Raw genomic sequence first — 14,886 nt, 5'->3', positions numbered from 1 at the left:
TCAAGGTATTGGGCCTACGGAAACTAATCCCTCAGGTGGGTCCGGAGCCGCTGAGCAGGCATCAGCTTCTGAGGGTGTTTTCAGACCTTCACAGCTTACCATTAAAATAACAGCCAAGACAAAGGTACCATTAAAGACAAAGAAACAAGTACAGCATTCTTCTGGACAGTCCTCCATGCCTAAGAAACAGATGCTTAAAATGGCCGAAGACCTCATTACTCTAATCAGGGATTCCCATCCCCCTCCTGAGAAAAGGCCTAGGCAGGATAAAGACTATGACTCCTCTGATCAGGTTTCCATTTCCTCTGATTCCTCTTCAAACCAGGGATACTCTCTACCCCCCTATGAGGACTCTGATGCTGAAGAATCTATCCCTTCAGCCTCCTCTCCTGAGGATTATTCTTTTGGGGAATCTTTACATACCATGAGGGAGCATTTCCATTGGGAAAGTCAGGATTACTCAGAATCCAAGAAAAGGCTCAGGGATTTCCTCTTATTGCCTCAGCACAGGCCCCCGGCTATTCCGCCTGTGCTAGATATTGTGGATGATGTGTTCTCTGAATCCAGCCTATCTCCTGACTCTTTGCCCCCTGCTCCAGCCAAGCCAGATAGGTATTATAGAGTCCCTGACTCTCACAAGTTTCTTTACAAAAACCCTTCTGCTGATCCAGAAACTATTTCCCAGGGTCCAAAAGGGGTTAAGGCTTCCATTGCAAAAAATCCAGTACCCTCTGACAGAGATTCCAGAGCTTTGGATAGATGGGGGAAAAAAGTATACACGTCTGCAACTTTAGCAGTAAGAGCTTCAAATTGCCAGTTTCACATGCTTAAGTACCAACAATATTTAATGGCTCAGTTAAAACAGAAAATGCTTGCAAGCTCAGAAGCTCCTGATTGTAAAGAAATGCAGGATTTATTGCATGCAGTTGAACAGGTGGGAAAACATACTCTGCAATGTGGATTTGATTCTTTAGAGGCCTCTTGTAGAGCCGCAGTTACAGGTTCTGTTATTCGAAGACATGCTTGGTTAAAAGAACAGAGTTTACCTGATCATGTTAAGGCAAAATTATTGGATGCTCCTTTACAGCATGATACTTTGTTTGGTGTTAAGGCAGAAGAGGTGTTAAAGAAAATGGAGGATAAAGCTAAATCTATGCAAACAGTCAAGGATTTCTTACAGGTACAGCCACCTCGCTTTAGCAGAAATTGGCCAACTAAGAATTGGTCCTTTCCAGTGTCAGACAGGCCACACAGAGGCAGATACACACACCCAAGAGGCAGTTCTCAACCCCAAGGCTCAAACAGACAATGACATTGGGGCACCTCAACCCCAAAAGGAGGTGAGGACAAGTCTCAAACTTACAGGAAACAGTCACAATGACTTTCCTCTTCGTATGCGAAGCACGTCCCTTTAGGAAGCCCCCTTAGGGGGAAAACTAGCACTTTTTTCTCAAAACTGGCAAACAATCACCCAAGACAAATGGGTTCTGGATATTGTGTCTCAAGGCTGCAGATTCCACTTTCATACTTTACCAAGGCTAAAAGGAATGCCAGATCTGCCACAAAATCAATGGGCAGAGGCACAAAAACAAATTTCAGCCCTCATGGACATGAGAGCTATTCAGAAAGTACCACAACAGGAGCAAGGACAAGGATTTTACTCAAGGCTCTTCCTGGTCCCCAGAAAGGACAAGACCTGGAGGCCCATACTAGACCTTTCAATTCTGAATATTTACCTGGATATTCCGAAATTCAAAATGTTGACATTGCAGCAGCTTCTACCCATGCAGGGCAAGAAGGCTTGGCTTGTTACTCTGGACCTCAAAGAGGCATACCCACATGTCCCTATCAGACAAAATTGCAGAAGATACTTCAGATTCAAAGCTGGTATAATGCACTACCAATTCTCTGCACTGCCCTTTGGCTTATCTACTGCGCCCAGGGTCTTCACAAAGTGTCTGGCACCAGTAATTGCATTTTGCAGACAAAAAGGAATTCAAATATACCCATACCTGGACGACTGCCTCATTCAAGCAGAGACTTAGGACATTCTTCTACAGCATCTGGCGTTCATAAAAAGGTTGCTAATTTCTCTAGGGTACACAGTAAACGAAAATAAGTCAAAACTAGTGCCCTCGCAACAGATGGCATTCCTGGGTGCCAGCTTAAATACAACGGCCCAGATGGCTTACCTCAAGCCAGACAAACAAGTTCAACTAGCTCAATATTTTCAATTACTGGCAAAAAAGTCCCATCTCCCTGCAAGAAAAATTCTGCAGGCCCTGGGATTCATGGCATCCTGCATACTACTAATACCATATGCCAGACTGCATATGAGAAAATTACAATGGTACCTAAAAAGTGTTTGGACTCAACACTCTCACAGTTTAGAAGCAGTAATACTAATGATTCCCTGCCTACAACAGGAGTTTGGATGGTGGACACAGGCATGTCACCTAAACAAGGGTCAGCCTTTTACCCAACCCACACCAAGGCAAACTCTAACAACAGATGCTTTGGATTACGCCTGGGGAGCACACATGGCAGGAAAATGCATTCAGGGCAAGTGGACCACAGACCAGATGCATCTTCACATCAATCAAAAAGAGATGTTGGCTGTTCAAAATGCCCTAACAGCTTTCAAGGACCTTCTACATCCAGGACAACTATTACTAAAGACAGACAACACTACAGTAATGTGGTACATAAACAAGCAAGGGGGCACTCATTCTTATCCCCTATGCAGGCAAGCCATGACCTTGTGGAACACAGCTCTAACGTACCAAGTTCACCTGCAAGCACAATTCCTGCCAGGAAAGAAGAATACTCTGGCAGATGATCTAAGCAGAAATGTCATGGACCCTCACGAATGGAAATTGAATCCGCAGATCTTCAGCATGGTAACGCAAAAATGGGGATGCCCAGACATAGACCTTTTTGGCTCCCCACTGAATTGCCAACTACAAAAATTCTGCACAAGGACTTATCACAAACAAGCATGGAAAGTGGATGCTGTTCTGTTCAGCTGGAAAAACCTAAAGGTTTATGCCTTCCCACCACTGCCTCTCATTTCAAAGGTACTCCTAAAAGCCAGACAAGAAAAAACACAAATGATCCTGATTGCTCCAGACCGGCCATGCCAGCACTGGTACCCTATCTTAAGGAACTTGGCTCAGGGCCCACCATGGACTTTGCCTCAAATTCCACACCTTCTAACTCAACAAAACAATCAGATCCTGCAAAGTCCGCTCAAAACCCTAAACCTGGCTGCATGGCAGATACATTAGCCAAACAGGCAACAGCTCTCTCTAAAGCTGTTATGGATGTCATTTTGGAGGCCAGGAGGCCTAGCACCAGGAAAGCTTACTCAGAAAAATGGAAAAGATTCTGCGGCTGGAACCAGGCTCAAAGCCTTGACCCTCTTGTTCCAAACATTCCTCAGATTTTACAATACTTAACTGAGATGCTAGACAGAGGCCTATCCTTCTCATCAATTAAGATTCACGCCTCTGCCATTTCAGCACATTACAACACGGATCCTCCTTTATTCTCTCATCCCTGGCTAAAGCAGTACCTCAGAGGGGCTAAAAACATAAGACCGCCCCGGAGAGCACCATAACCAGCTTGAGACCTCAATTTTGTTTTGGAAAAACTGACCCTACCACCTTTTGAGCCGGCCAGTACAGCCGATTTAAAATTTTTGTCATGGAAAACAGCTCTGCTCCTGGCAGTAACTTCAGCACGAAGAGTCTCAGAGCTACAGGCATTAATGGCAGTGGAACCTTTTATAATTTTTCATCAGGACAGGGTATCTTTAAGGGCAAACCCTTCCTTTATGCCAAAGGTGGTATCTAGTGTGGCTCTTAACCAAACCATCCATTTGCCAACCTTTTATCCAAACTCACAGAATAAAGGGGAGAAACTTCTGCATTCTTTGGACATGCACAGGCAGCTACGCTTCTACTTGGACAAAACAAAAGCTTTCAGGAAAACCGAGCAACTGTTTGTGGCATATGCTGCAGGATCACAGGGCAAGGCTATCTCAAAGCAGACTATATCCAAATGGATAGGACACTGTATTTGGTACTGCTACACACAACATGGAAAATCAGTCCCAAATAACATCAGACCACATTCCACCAGGGCAACAGCCACTTCAACAGCTTTTCTCAGAGGAGTACCTACCAAGGAACTTTTGGAGGCTGCAACTTGGAGTTCAGTGCACACCTTTGCCAAGCATTACCACCTGCCTCTTTACTCTAAATCCAGAGCAGGATTTGCCACTGCAGTTCTGCAGGGCCTCATAGCCAATCCTAACTCTTTATAGACCAGTCACCCAGCCTTAGCTTGGGGATTCTACCCAAGTGTGATGACTGCAGCAGTGTAACACGATGAACATAGTACAGTTTTGTACCTACCATAAATGTAGATGTTCGAGTGTTCACACTGCTGCAGTCCAGGTTACCCTCCCTCCAATCCCCTCTGAAATAACTGGACTTATCTATACCTTTCTATCCTATACAACCTTTGGGGTGTATTTGCTGGTAACTGAAGTTATTGTTTTTATTTTATATGTATATTTTTGATTAGCAATATGTATTGCCTACCTACTTGGGGGCACCTGACATCTAGGGCAAGGAAAACTGAAGAAAATGGCGTTGGCTGCATCTTATATACCCCTGGCGCACTGACGTCAGGGAAGAAGCGACAGCAACCGACGCTGGACCAAGACTTTGGAACTCGGGCCGCCTGCGGGACCGCCTGACAGCAGGATAACCCAAGTGTGATGACTGCAGCAGTGTGAACACTCGAACATCTACATTTATGGTAGGTACAAAACTGTACTTTTGGTTTTGTTTGGCTCCAGTAGGAGACGGCGACTATTGAGCCAGTTCTCTACTTTGTTGAAGGTGATTTGGAATAGGGATTGTACTTCTGTGGGGGTGGAGGCAGAGCAGATTAGTGTGGAGTCATCTGCATACTGTATACATATCGCATCTGGGATAACTTTGGGTACGTCATTAATGAATATTGAGAAAAGGAGGGGACCCAATATAGAACCTTGGGGAACTCCAAGGATGACAGGTAGAAAAGGGGATAGATTGTCTTTTCATAGTATAACTTGTTGTCTACCTTGTAGGTAAGAATGGAACCAGTTGATTACTGGGTTGTCTAAGGAAAGTGATTTTAGTGAGTCTAGGAGTAGGTGGTGATTCACCATGTCGAATGATTTGGATAGATCGAGAAAGAGGGCAGAGGAGAGCTTATTCTGATTACGGCTGTGATTTAGTGTGTGAGAAAAGGAGAGAGGGGCAGTAGTTGTACTATGGGCAGCTCTAAATCCATGCTGGGATGGGGCTAGGAGAGTATTCTAAGTAAGGTGAGTTAGAATTTGCTTATTTATGCATTTCTCCATTATTTTGGCTAAGGGAGGTAGGATGGCTATAGGTCTGTAGTTAGAGAGTTCAGTGGAGTTTCCCCCTTTATGAAGTGGAATAATGTGGGAGATTTTCCAGATGGAGGGGATGAGGATTCGTGGATAGCATGATTGATTAAGATGGAGATAGGGTACGCTATTTCATTAGCGGCTTTTTGTAGAAATTCCGCAGGAAGTAGGTCTGCTGCCAAGGTGGTGGGTTTTAGTTTCTTAAGTAGGGATTTAATATAGTCAGTGGGGATAGGATCAAATTTGAACAGAGGTGCATTAACCTGAGTGGATGTGATAGTAGTAGTAGTGTTAGGAGATTATTAGCTAGTGACTGGACTGTTTCTGAGAAGAAAAGTATTAAAGGTCTTTGCAACACATGTAGGAGGTAGTTGTAGGGTAGCTGAGGGGGTGGGGGTTGAGGATTTACCTGGGTGGAGCAGTTTATTAAGGCCTGACCAGACTTTTTGTGGCTGATTTTGGTGCTTTTGCTGTAAATTGAAATAGTAGATGTTCTTGGTGTTTCACTGTTGGCAGTCATTACATTTGGGTTATCTGTTTGCAGGTAGCCCTCATTCGGCCTGATTAACAAAGTCTTGGGTCCTGCGTCGGTTGCTGTCCCTTCTTTCATGACGTCAGGGGTATAAAACATGCAGCTGACGCCATTACTTCAGTCTTTCTTGCTGTACGGTGCCCGAAGCAGTTCGCAAGTGCCGGTCGGCCGACTCCTGAAATTTTCGTTTTCGAGTTTCAGAACCGAAGTCTTCAACTAAAGCTAAGTACCCAGTTGGGGAAACTTTTGCTCTTTACCAATGTCAGTAAAAGTTAATAATTGCATTACTTGTGGAAAGCAAATGCCTCATAAAGATTTTCATTCGTACTGTTTTCCTTCTCTAGGCCCTGACCACGACGTACCTTGCTGTTGGTATATTTTCGTCTCTAAATATTTCGGTTCTTGGTTTAATTAACCAGAAATGTCGACGGTTAGTCATCCGACTACCGGGATTCCGAAAAAATGCAAAGATAAAGACAGAGACAGGCCGCCAAGGTCCAAAACTGCTGATGACACTTCTCCTAAGCCAGTCGCTAGTTCGCCGGTACTCAGTGAGGCGCTTTTGCAGCCCCTGATACCCACTACTTCTGATTCGCAGGCCTCTACTGAGACCCATTCGGAGTCCGGTATGCCGCGAGATGCTTCAACTATGGAACCCACAGATGTCGCTACCTTGGATGGGTCCGGAGCCGGTGTGCAGGCACCGGCTTCTGAAGGTGTATTCACGCCTGCGGACTTGCATATTAAACTAACGCCTCCTTCTTTTCTTAGGCCTAAATCTCGATCCATGCCTAAAAAACTGACGCCCAGGTCACATGTTCAGGCCTTTATGCCTAAAAAACAAATAAGGATGGCTGAAGATCTAATAACTCTAATCAGGGGTAGCCAACCCCCCCCCTTCTAAGAGGCCTAGGACTGAAGTTGATTATGAATCTTCTGATAAGGATTCTGTTTTTTCTGATTCTTCTGATGATCTGGATTTGTCCTTATCTACTTAAGAGATGCAGAGGACTCCATTCCCTCTGCTTCCCCTCCTGAAGATTTTTCTTCTGGGGAAACCTTACATACTCTAAGGGAGCATTTCCACTGGGAAAGCCAGGATTTTTCTGATTCAAAAAAGTGGCTTAAGGATTTCCTTCTCCTCCCTCAGCATAGGCCTTTAGCTATTCCTCCTGTACTCGACATTGTTGATGATGCTTTTTCGGAATCTAGTTTGGCCCCTGATCTGCCTCCTGCTCCCAAAAAACCTGACCGATACTACAGAATCCCTGAATCCCACAAGTTCCTTTTTAAAAATCCTATTGCAGATCCAGGTACTATTTCGCAGGGGCCCATGGGCATTAAGGCTTCTATTGCTAATAATATGTTAGAGGAACATGTTATTTGACTGCTCAAACAGAAAATTATGTTGATTCCTGACTGTGGAAAATAAAGAATTACAGGATTTAATGCATTCTGCTTAACAAGGTGGAAAGCATAATTTGCAATGTGGTTTTGATTCATTAGAGGCCTCTTGCAAGGGCGTCTGATGTTCTTCGTGTTTCATTGTTGCAGTCATTACATTTGGGTAAATCTGCTGGCAGGTTGCCTTCAGTCGGCCTGAAATCTTGGGTCCTGCATCGGTTGTTGTCTCCTCTTCCATGACGTCAGGTCGTCAGGGTTATAAAACATGCAGCCGACACCATTTTCTTCTGTCTTTCTTGCCGCGCGGTGCCTGAATCAGAAGCATTTCACAAGTGCCGGTAGGCCGAGTTTCAGAACCGAAGTCTTCACTAAAGCTAAGTACCCCATTGGGGAAACTTTTTTCTTGCTTTTTACCGATGTCAGAAAAAGTTAATAATTGTATTACTTGTGGGAAGCAAATACCGCATAAGGATTTCCATTTATACTGTATTCCTTGCCTAGGCCCTGATCACAACGTGCCTGGCTGTCAGTTTTGTGCTAGATTTAACCAATGCACTATTAAGCGTCAGTATATTTTTGCATCAAAGTATTTTGGAAACAGATTTAACTACCCAGAAATGTCGTCGGATAGCAATCCGACTACCGGAGTACATAAAAAACACAAAGAAAAGGACAGAGAAAGGCAGTCGAGATCCAAAATCGACAAAGCTTCTCCTAAGCCAGTCACTGGTTCGCCGGTACTCAATGAGGCACTTTCGCAGCCCCTGATACCCGCTACCTTCGAGTCGCAGGCCTTTACCGACACCCATGTGGTGTCTGGCATGCCGCAAGATACTCAAGATATTGGACTGACGGATGTATCTCCCTCGGATGGGTCTGGAGCCGCTGAGCAGGCACCGGCTTCTGAGGGTGTATTCAGACCTCAACATTTGTATATCAAACAGACGACAGCTGCAAAACCAAAGACAGAAGCAACTTCTAAAACGAAAAGACCGACGCTTGAGTCACGTGCACAGGCCTCTATGCCTAAAAAACAGATGATCAAAATGGCTGAAGACCTTATTACCTTGGTCAGGTGTACCCATCCCCCTCCAGATAAGAGGCCTAGGCAAGACACTGATTATGAATCTTCAGATCAGGTTTCTATTTTTTCTGATTCCTCTTCTGATCAGGAATTATCTATACCTCCCTATGAGGTTTTTGATGGTGAGGAGTCTGTTCCATCTGCATCTCCTCCTGAGAATTATTCATTTGGAGAAACCATGCATACTTTGAGGGAGCATTTTCACTGGGAGAGTCTAGACTTCTCAGAATCAAAAAAGAGGCTGAGGGATTTCCTTCCTCTCCCTCAGCACAAGCCTTTAACCATTCTCCCTATTTTAGACATTGTGGATGATGTGTTTTCGGAGTCAAGCTTGACCCCAGACTCCTTACCTCCAGCTCCCAGTATGCCTGTCAGATATTACAGGGTCCCTGACTCACATAAATTTTTATTTAGAAACTCTGCTGCTGATCCTGAAACTATTTCACAGGGTCCAAAGGGAGTTAAGGCCTCAACAGCAAAAAATCCTAGCCCCTCTGACAGAGATTCAAGGTCATTGGACAGATGGGGAAAAAGGTTTATGCATCTGCAGCCTTGGCAATCAGGGCCTTAAGCTGTCGATTTCATATGCTTAAGTACCAACAACATGTTATGGGATTGTTGAAACAGAAAATTATGTTGATTTCATAATGTGCAGAAAATAAAGAATTGCAGGAATTATTGCATGCAGCTGAACAAGTTGGAAAGCATACTTTGCAATGTGGTTTTGATTCTTTAGAGGCCTCCTGCAGGGCCGCAGTTACTGGATCTGTGATTAGGAGCCATGCCTGGTTAAAGGAACACAATTTGCCTGATCATGTTAAAGCTAAATTGCTAGATGCACCTTTACAGCATGAGTCTCCATTTGGTATTAAGGTAGAAGAGGTTTTAAAGAAAATGGAAGACAAAGCTAAGTCTATGCAAACTGTTACAGACTTCTTACAAGTGCAGCCACCTAGATTCAGTAGACACTGGCCTACAAACAATTGGTCCTTTCTAGCGTCAGACAGAGCTCAAAGGGGGAAATCCAGATGCCCTAAGGGTTCCAGATACCAGGCGCAAGACTCATACAGGTCAATGCAATGGGGTGCATTCACCTCCAAATGTGGAGGAGATAAAGCGCAAACCTACAGAAAGCAATCCCAATGACTTCCCTCTGCCTACACCAAGCACCTATCTTTTGGCAGCACCCATAGGGGGAAAATTAGCACTTCTTGCTCAAAATTGGCAGTTAATAACCCAGGACAAGTGGGTACTAAACATCGTATCACAGGGATACAGATTCCATTTCCACACTCTCCCAATGGCAAATGGTTGGCCAGATCTGCCAAAAAATCAGTGGGCAGAGGCACAGAAACAGGTTACGTCCCTCATGGATATGGGGGCCATTCAGATAGTACCAAAACAGGAAAAAGGACAAGGTTTTAATCAAGACTGTTCTTGGTACCCAGAAAGGACAAGGCCTGGTGGCCAATACTGGATTTATCAATTTTGAACACATACCTGGACATTCCAAAATTCAAAATACTGACTTTGCAGCAGCTTCTGCCCATGCTGGGCAAGAATGCTTGGCTGGTGACTTTAGACCTAAAAGAGGCATACCTGCATGTCTCAATAAGACAGTCGTGCAGAAGATACATCAGATTAAAGGCTGGCTTAATGCATTACCAATTCTCTGCACTGCCCTTTGGCTTATCTACTGCACCCAGGGTCTTTACAAAGTGCCTGGCACCAGTAGTTGCATTTTGCAGACAAAGAAGTATACAAATATATCCTTACTTGGGTGACTGTCTCATTCAAGCAGAGAACAAGGACACTCTTCTTCGACACCTGGCGTTTGTGAAAAGGCTTTTAACTTACCTAGGGTACACAGTAAACGAAAATAAATCACAACTGGTACCCTCTCAAAAGATAACATTCCTGAGTGCAAGGTTGAATACAACTGCCCAGATGGCTTACCTCACGCCAGACAAACAAAGGCAACTGACTACTTACTTCAAACTGATGGCAACAAAAACCCAGTCTTCTGCAAGACAAATTCTGCAGGCTCTGGGCTTCATGGCATCCTGCATCCTACTAATTCCATATGCAAGACTGCATATGAGGAAACTTCAGTGGTACCTAAAAAGTTTATGGAGTCAACATTCACACAGTCTGGAAACAATGATTCCTTTCATCCCCTGCCTGCAACAGGAGTTTCTATGGTGGGCAAAGGCCTGTCATCAAAACATGGGACGGCCCTTCACTCTACCCCCTCCCAGCCAAACCTTAACAACAGACGCATCAGATTATGCCTGGGGGGCCCACATGGCAGGAAGATGCATTCAGGGCATATGGGCACCAAAACAAATGCATCTACATATCAACCAGACAGAGATGCTAGCTGTTCAAAATGCCCCAACAGCTTTCGTGGACTGAATTCATCCAGGAAAACTACCGATAAAGACAGACAACACCACACTCATGGGGTATATAAACAAGCAAGGGGGCACACACTCATACCCCCTTTACAGATTAGCCATGACACTGTGGGACACAGCTTTGACCTACCAAATACATCTTCAAGCTCCATTCCTGCCAGGAAAACAAAACACTCTGGCAGAAGATTTAAGCAGAAACCTTATGGTGGAAACTAAATCCGCAAGTCTTCAGCATGATAACAGAGAAATGGGGGAGCCCAGACACAGATCTATTTGCCTCTTATCAATTGAAAAGATTCTGCACAAGGACTCATCACAGACAAGCATGGAAAGTGGACGCCTTATTCTTCAGTTGGAAAAACCTATCAGTTTACGCCTTTCCTCCTCTGCCTCTTTTCCCCAAGGTCCTCCTAAAAGTCAGACAAGAGAAGCCAAAGATGATATTAATTGCCCCGGACTGCCCCCGCCAATACTGGTACGCAATCCTAAGGAACTTGTCTCAATACCCAGCTTGGACCTTGCCTCAAAGACCACAAGTGCTGTCCCAGCAAAACAATCAGATCCTGCACATTCAACTACAGACTCTGAATCTGGCAGCATGGCTAATCATGTAATCATACAAATGACACCTCTCAGTAAAGCTGTGATGGATGTCATTTTGGAAGCCAGATGGTCTAGTACTAGAAAATCTTATGCTGACAAATGGAAGAGATTCTGTGCTTGGAATCAAGCACAAGGAACTGATACAGCAGAACCACATGTTCCTCAGATATTACAATACTTAACTTGAGATGCGTGACATCAGTCAAAATCCATGCCTCTGCCGTTTCAGCTCATTACAATACAGAGCCACCAATCTTTTCTCATCCTTTGCTAACGCAGTATCTTAGAGGAGCCAAAAATGTAAGGCCTCCTAGAAGATCACCATTACCTGCATGGAACCTCAATTATGTGTTGGAAAAGTTCACCTTGTCTCCATTTGAACCAGCTGCCACCGCTGATATAAAGTTCTTATCATGGAAGACAGCTCTGCTACTAGCAATTACTTCAGCAAGAAGAGTTTCAGAGCTACAGGCCCTCGTGGCTGTAGAGCCTTTTATCATATTTTACCCAGACAGGGTGTCTCTGAGGACAAATACCACTTTTATTTCTAAGGTGGTTTCCAATGTGGCTCTTAACCAAACAATTCATCTGCCCACTTTTTATCTAAATCCGCAGAGCAAAGGGGAGAGAATTCTGTATTCCTTGGACGTACACAGACAGCTAAGATTCTGCTTGAGCAGGACTAAAGCTCTAAGAAAAACTGAGCAATTACTAGTGTGATATGCTGCAGGATCAGAAGGAAAGGCTATTTCAAAGCAGACAGTTTCAAAGTGGGTAAGCCACTGCATCCGTCTCTGCTACTTACACCATGGTAAACCTGTGCCCAAGGGCATTAGGTCTCATTCCACCAGGGCTGCAGCTACTTCAGCAGCCTTTCTCAGATGAGTACCAACCAAAGACATTCTAGAGGCTGCTACTTGGAGTTCTGTTCACACCTTTACAAAGCATTACCATTTGCCTTTCTACTCTAAGTCTAGGGCAGGCTTTGCCACTGCAGTGCTGCAGGGCCTTATAGCCGCACCTTATGCTGTTTAGCTCCAGCCTACCAACCATAGCTTTGGGATTCTACCCAAATGTAATGACTGCAACAGTGAAACACGAAGAACATAGTACAGATGTTCATCGTGTTTACCCTGCTGCAGTCATCACACTTTGGTTATCCTGCTGTCAGGCGGTCCCGCAGTCGGCCCGAATTCCAAAGTCTTGGTCCGGCGTCGGTTGCTGTCGCTTCTTCCCTGACGTCAGTGCGCCAGGGGTATATAAGAGGCATCCAACGCCATTTTCTTCAGTCTTTCTTGCCGCGCGGTGCCTGAAGCAGTAGCAGTTCGCAAGTGCCGGTTGGCCGACACCTGAGATTTTCGATTTGAATTTCAGTCCGAAGTCTTCAATAAAGTTAAGTACCCCATTGGGGAACATTTTCTTGCCTCAGTCCGATGTCAGAAAAAGTTAACAATTGCATTTCTTGTGGGAAGCAAATACCTCATAAGGACTTCCATTCCTGTTGTATTCCTTGCCTAGGCCCAGACCACGACGTCACAGGTTGTCGGTTTTGTGCTAGGTTTAATAAACAAACTATCAAACACCGTTTTGACTTCGCACGGCATTATTTTGTTAGGAAATTTAATTATATCATGCCGTCAGAGCAGCTGACGACCGCCATACATAAAAAACGCAAGGGTAAGGACAGGCAGCCTAGGAACAAGCCAGACTCCGAGGCCTTAGCTGGGTCTGTCACTGGTTCTCCGGTTTTCAGTGATGCGCCTACGCAGCCCCTGACGACCGCAGAACTGGTACCCCAGACAGCTGCGGATTCCCAAGCGGAGCCTACTAGGCCGGTGCAGCCATCTTCCGACACCGGAGCAGAAGTAGACACCGGTGCAGTAGAAACACCTTCGGTTGCAGAAGGTGTCTTCAGACCGACTACACTCACCATTAAATCTTATGCTAAGCTTAAAACTCCTTTAAAACCTAAGAAAACTGTACATCAGTCTACAGTTCAAGGCCCCATGCCTAAGAAACAGATGCTCAAGATGGCTGAAGATTTGATTACCCTTATCAGGGGTTCCCACCCCCTTCTGATAAAAGACCAAGACCAGAGGAGGATTATGCATCCTCTGACCAGGTTTCACTGTCCTCAGATTCTTCAGAGGAACAGGATTACACTTTTCCACCTTATTCTGATGCTGAAGACTCTATTCCCTCAGCATCTCCCCCTGAAGACTACTCCTTTGGGGAAACTTTACATACCATGAGGGAACATTTCCACTGGGAAGGCCAGCATTACTCAGATTCTAAGAAAAGGCTCAGAGAGTTCCTTTTACTACCCCCAGCACAGACCTCTTGCTATCCCACCTGTTTTAGATATTGTGGATGATGTTTACTTGGAGTCTAGTTTAAATCCAGACTCTCTACCTCCTGCTCCAGCCAAACCAGACAGATACTACAGAGTACCTGACTCACACAAATTCCTTTATAAAAGCCCTGTAGCTGACCCAGAAACAATTTCCCAGGGTCCTAAAGGAGCTAAAGCTTCTATGGCTAAAAATCCTGTGCCCTCTGAAAAGGATTCCAGAGCCCTAGATAGATGGGGAAAGAAAATATACACCTCAGCAACTCTGGCTATGAGAGCATTAAATTGCCAGTTTCACATGTTGAAATATCGGCAATTCCTACTGTCTCAGTTAAAACAAAAAATGAGCACACATTCAGAACAGTCTGAATTCAAGGAAATGCGGGATCTGTTGCATGCAGCTGAACAGGTGGGCAAACATACTTTACAATGTGGATTTGATTAATTGGAAGCTTCCTGTAGAGCAGCTGTTACGGGCTCTGTCATACGTAGACATGCTTGGTTAAAAGAACAAACCCTTCCTGACCATGTTAAAGCAAAATTATTGGATGCACCTTTACAGCAGGATGTATTATTTGATGTCAAAGCAGAAGAGATTTTAAAGAAAATGGAGGATAAGGCAAAGTCTATGCAAACGGTCAAGGATTTTTTGCAGGTACAACCCCCTCGTTTCAGCAGAAATTGGCCAACAAAAAACTGGTCCTTTCCAGCTTCTGACAGATCACAGAGGGGCAAATGCAGATGCCCAAGGGGCAGAGGTCAGTCACAGGGCCCTTACAAACCTCGCCAATGGGGTACTGCTACCCAGAAAGGAGGAGAAGACAGGCCCCAAGCTAGCCGAAGACAAACACAATGACTCTATCCTCAAATTACCAAGCAAATCTCTCCTGGCAACTCCCTTGGGAGGAAAACTAGCATTTTTTGCAGACAGCTGGCACATCATCACAAAAGACAAATGGGTTCTAAACATTGCCTCTCAAGGATACAGATTCCACTTTCATATCTTACCAAGGATCAAAGGAATGCCAAACCTGATACCAAATCAATGGG

At 44.7% G+C, this 14,886-nt stretch overlaps 1 protein-coding gene across 2 annotated transcripts in view; it reads left to right on the top strand.

The window, feature by feature from the left end:
- The window catches only part of FAM120A (family with sequence similarity 120A), a 3,065,969-nt gene that overhangs the window by 2,439,302 nt on the left and 611,781 nt on the right, over positions 1-14,886 (top strand). The window lies entirely within an intron of this gene.

This window comes from Protopterus annectens, chromosome 7.part0 (genome assembly GCF_019279795.1).
Source record: "Protopterus annectens isolate FY-2018-M chromosome 7.part0, PAN1.0, whole genome shotgun sequence".
Taxonomy (NCBI): domain Eukaryota; kingdom Metazoa; phylum Chordata; order Ceratodontiformes; family Protopteridae; genus Protopterus; species Protopterus annectens.
This window is presented reverse-complemented; position numbering and strand designations above follow the sequence as displayed.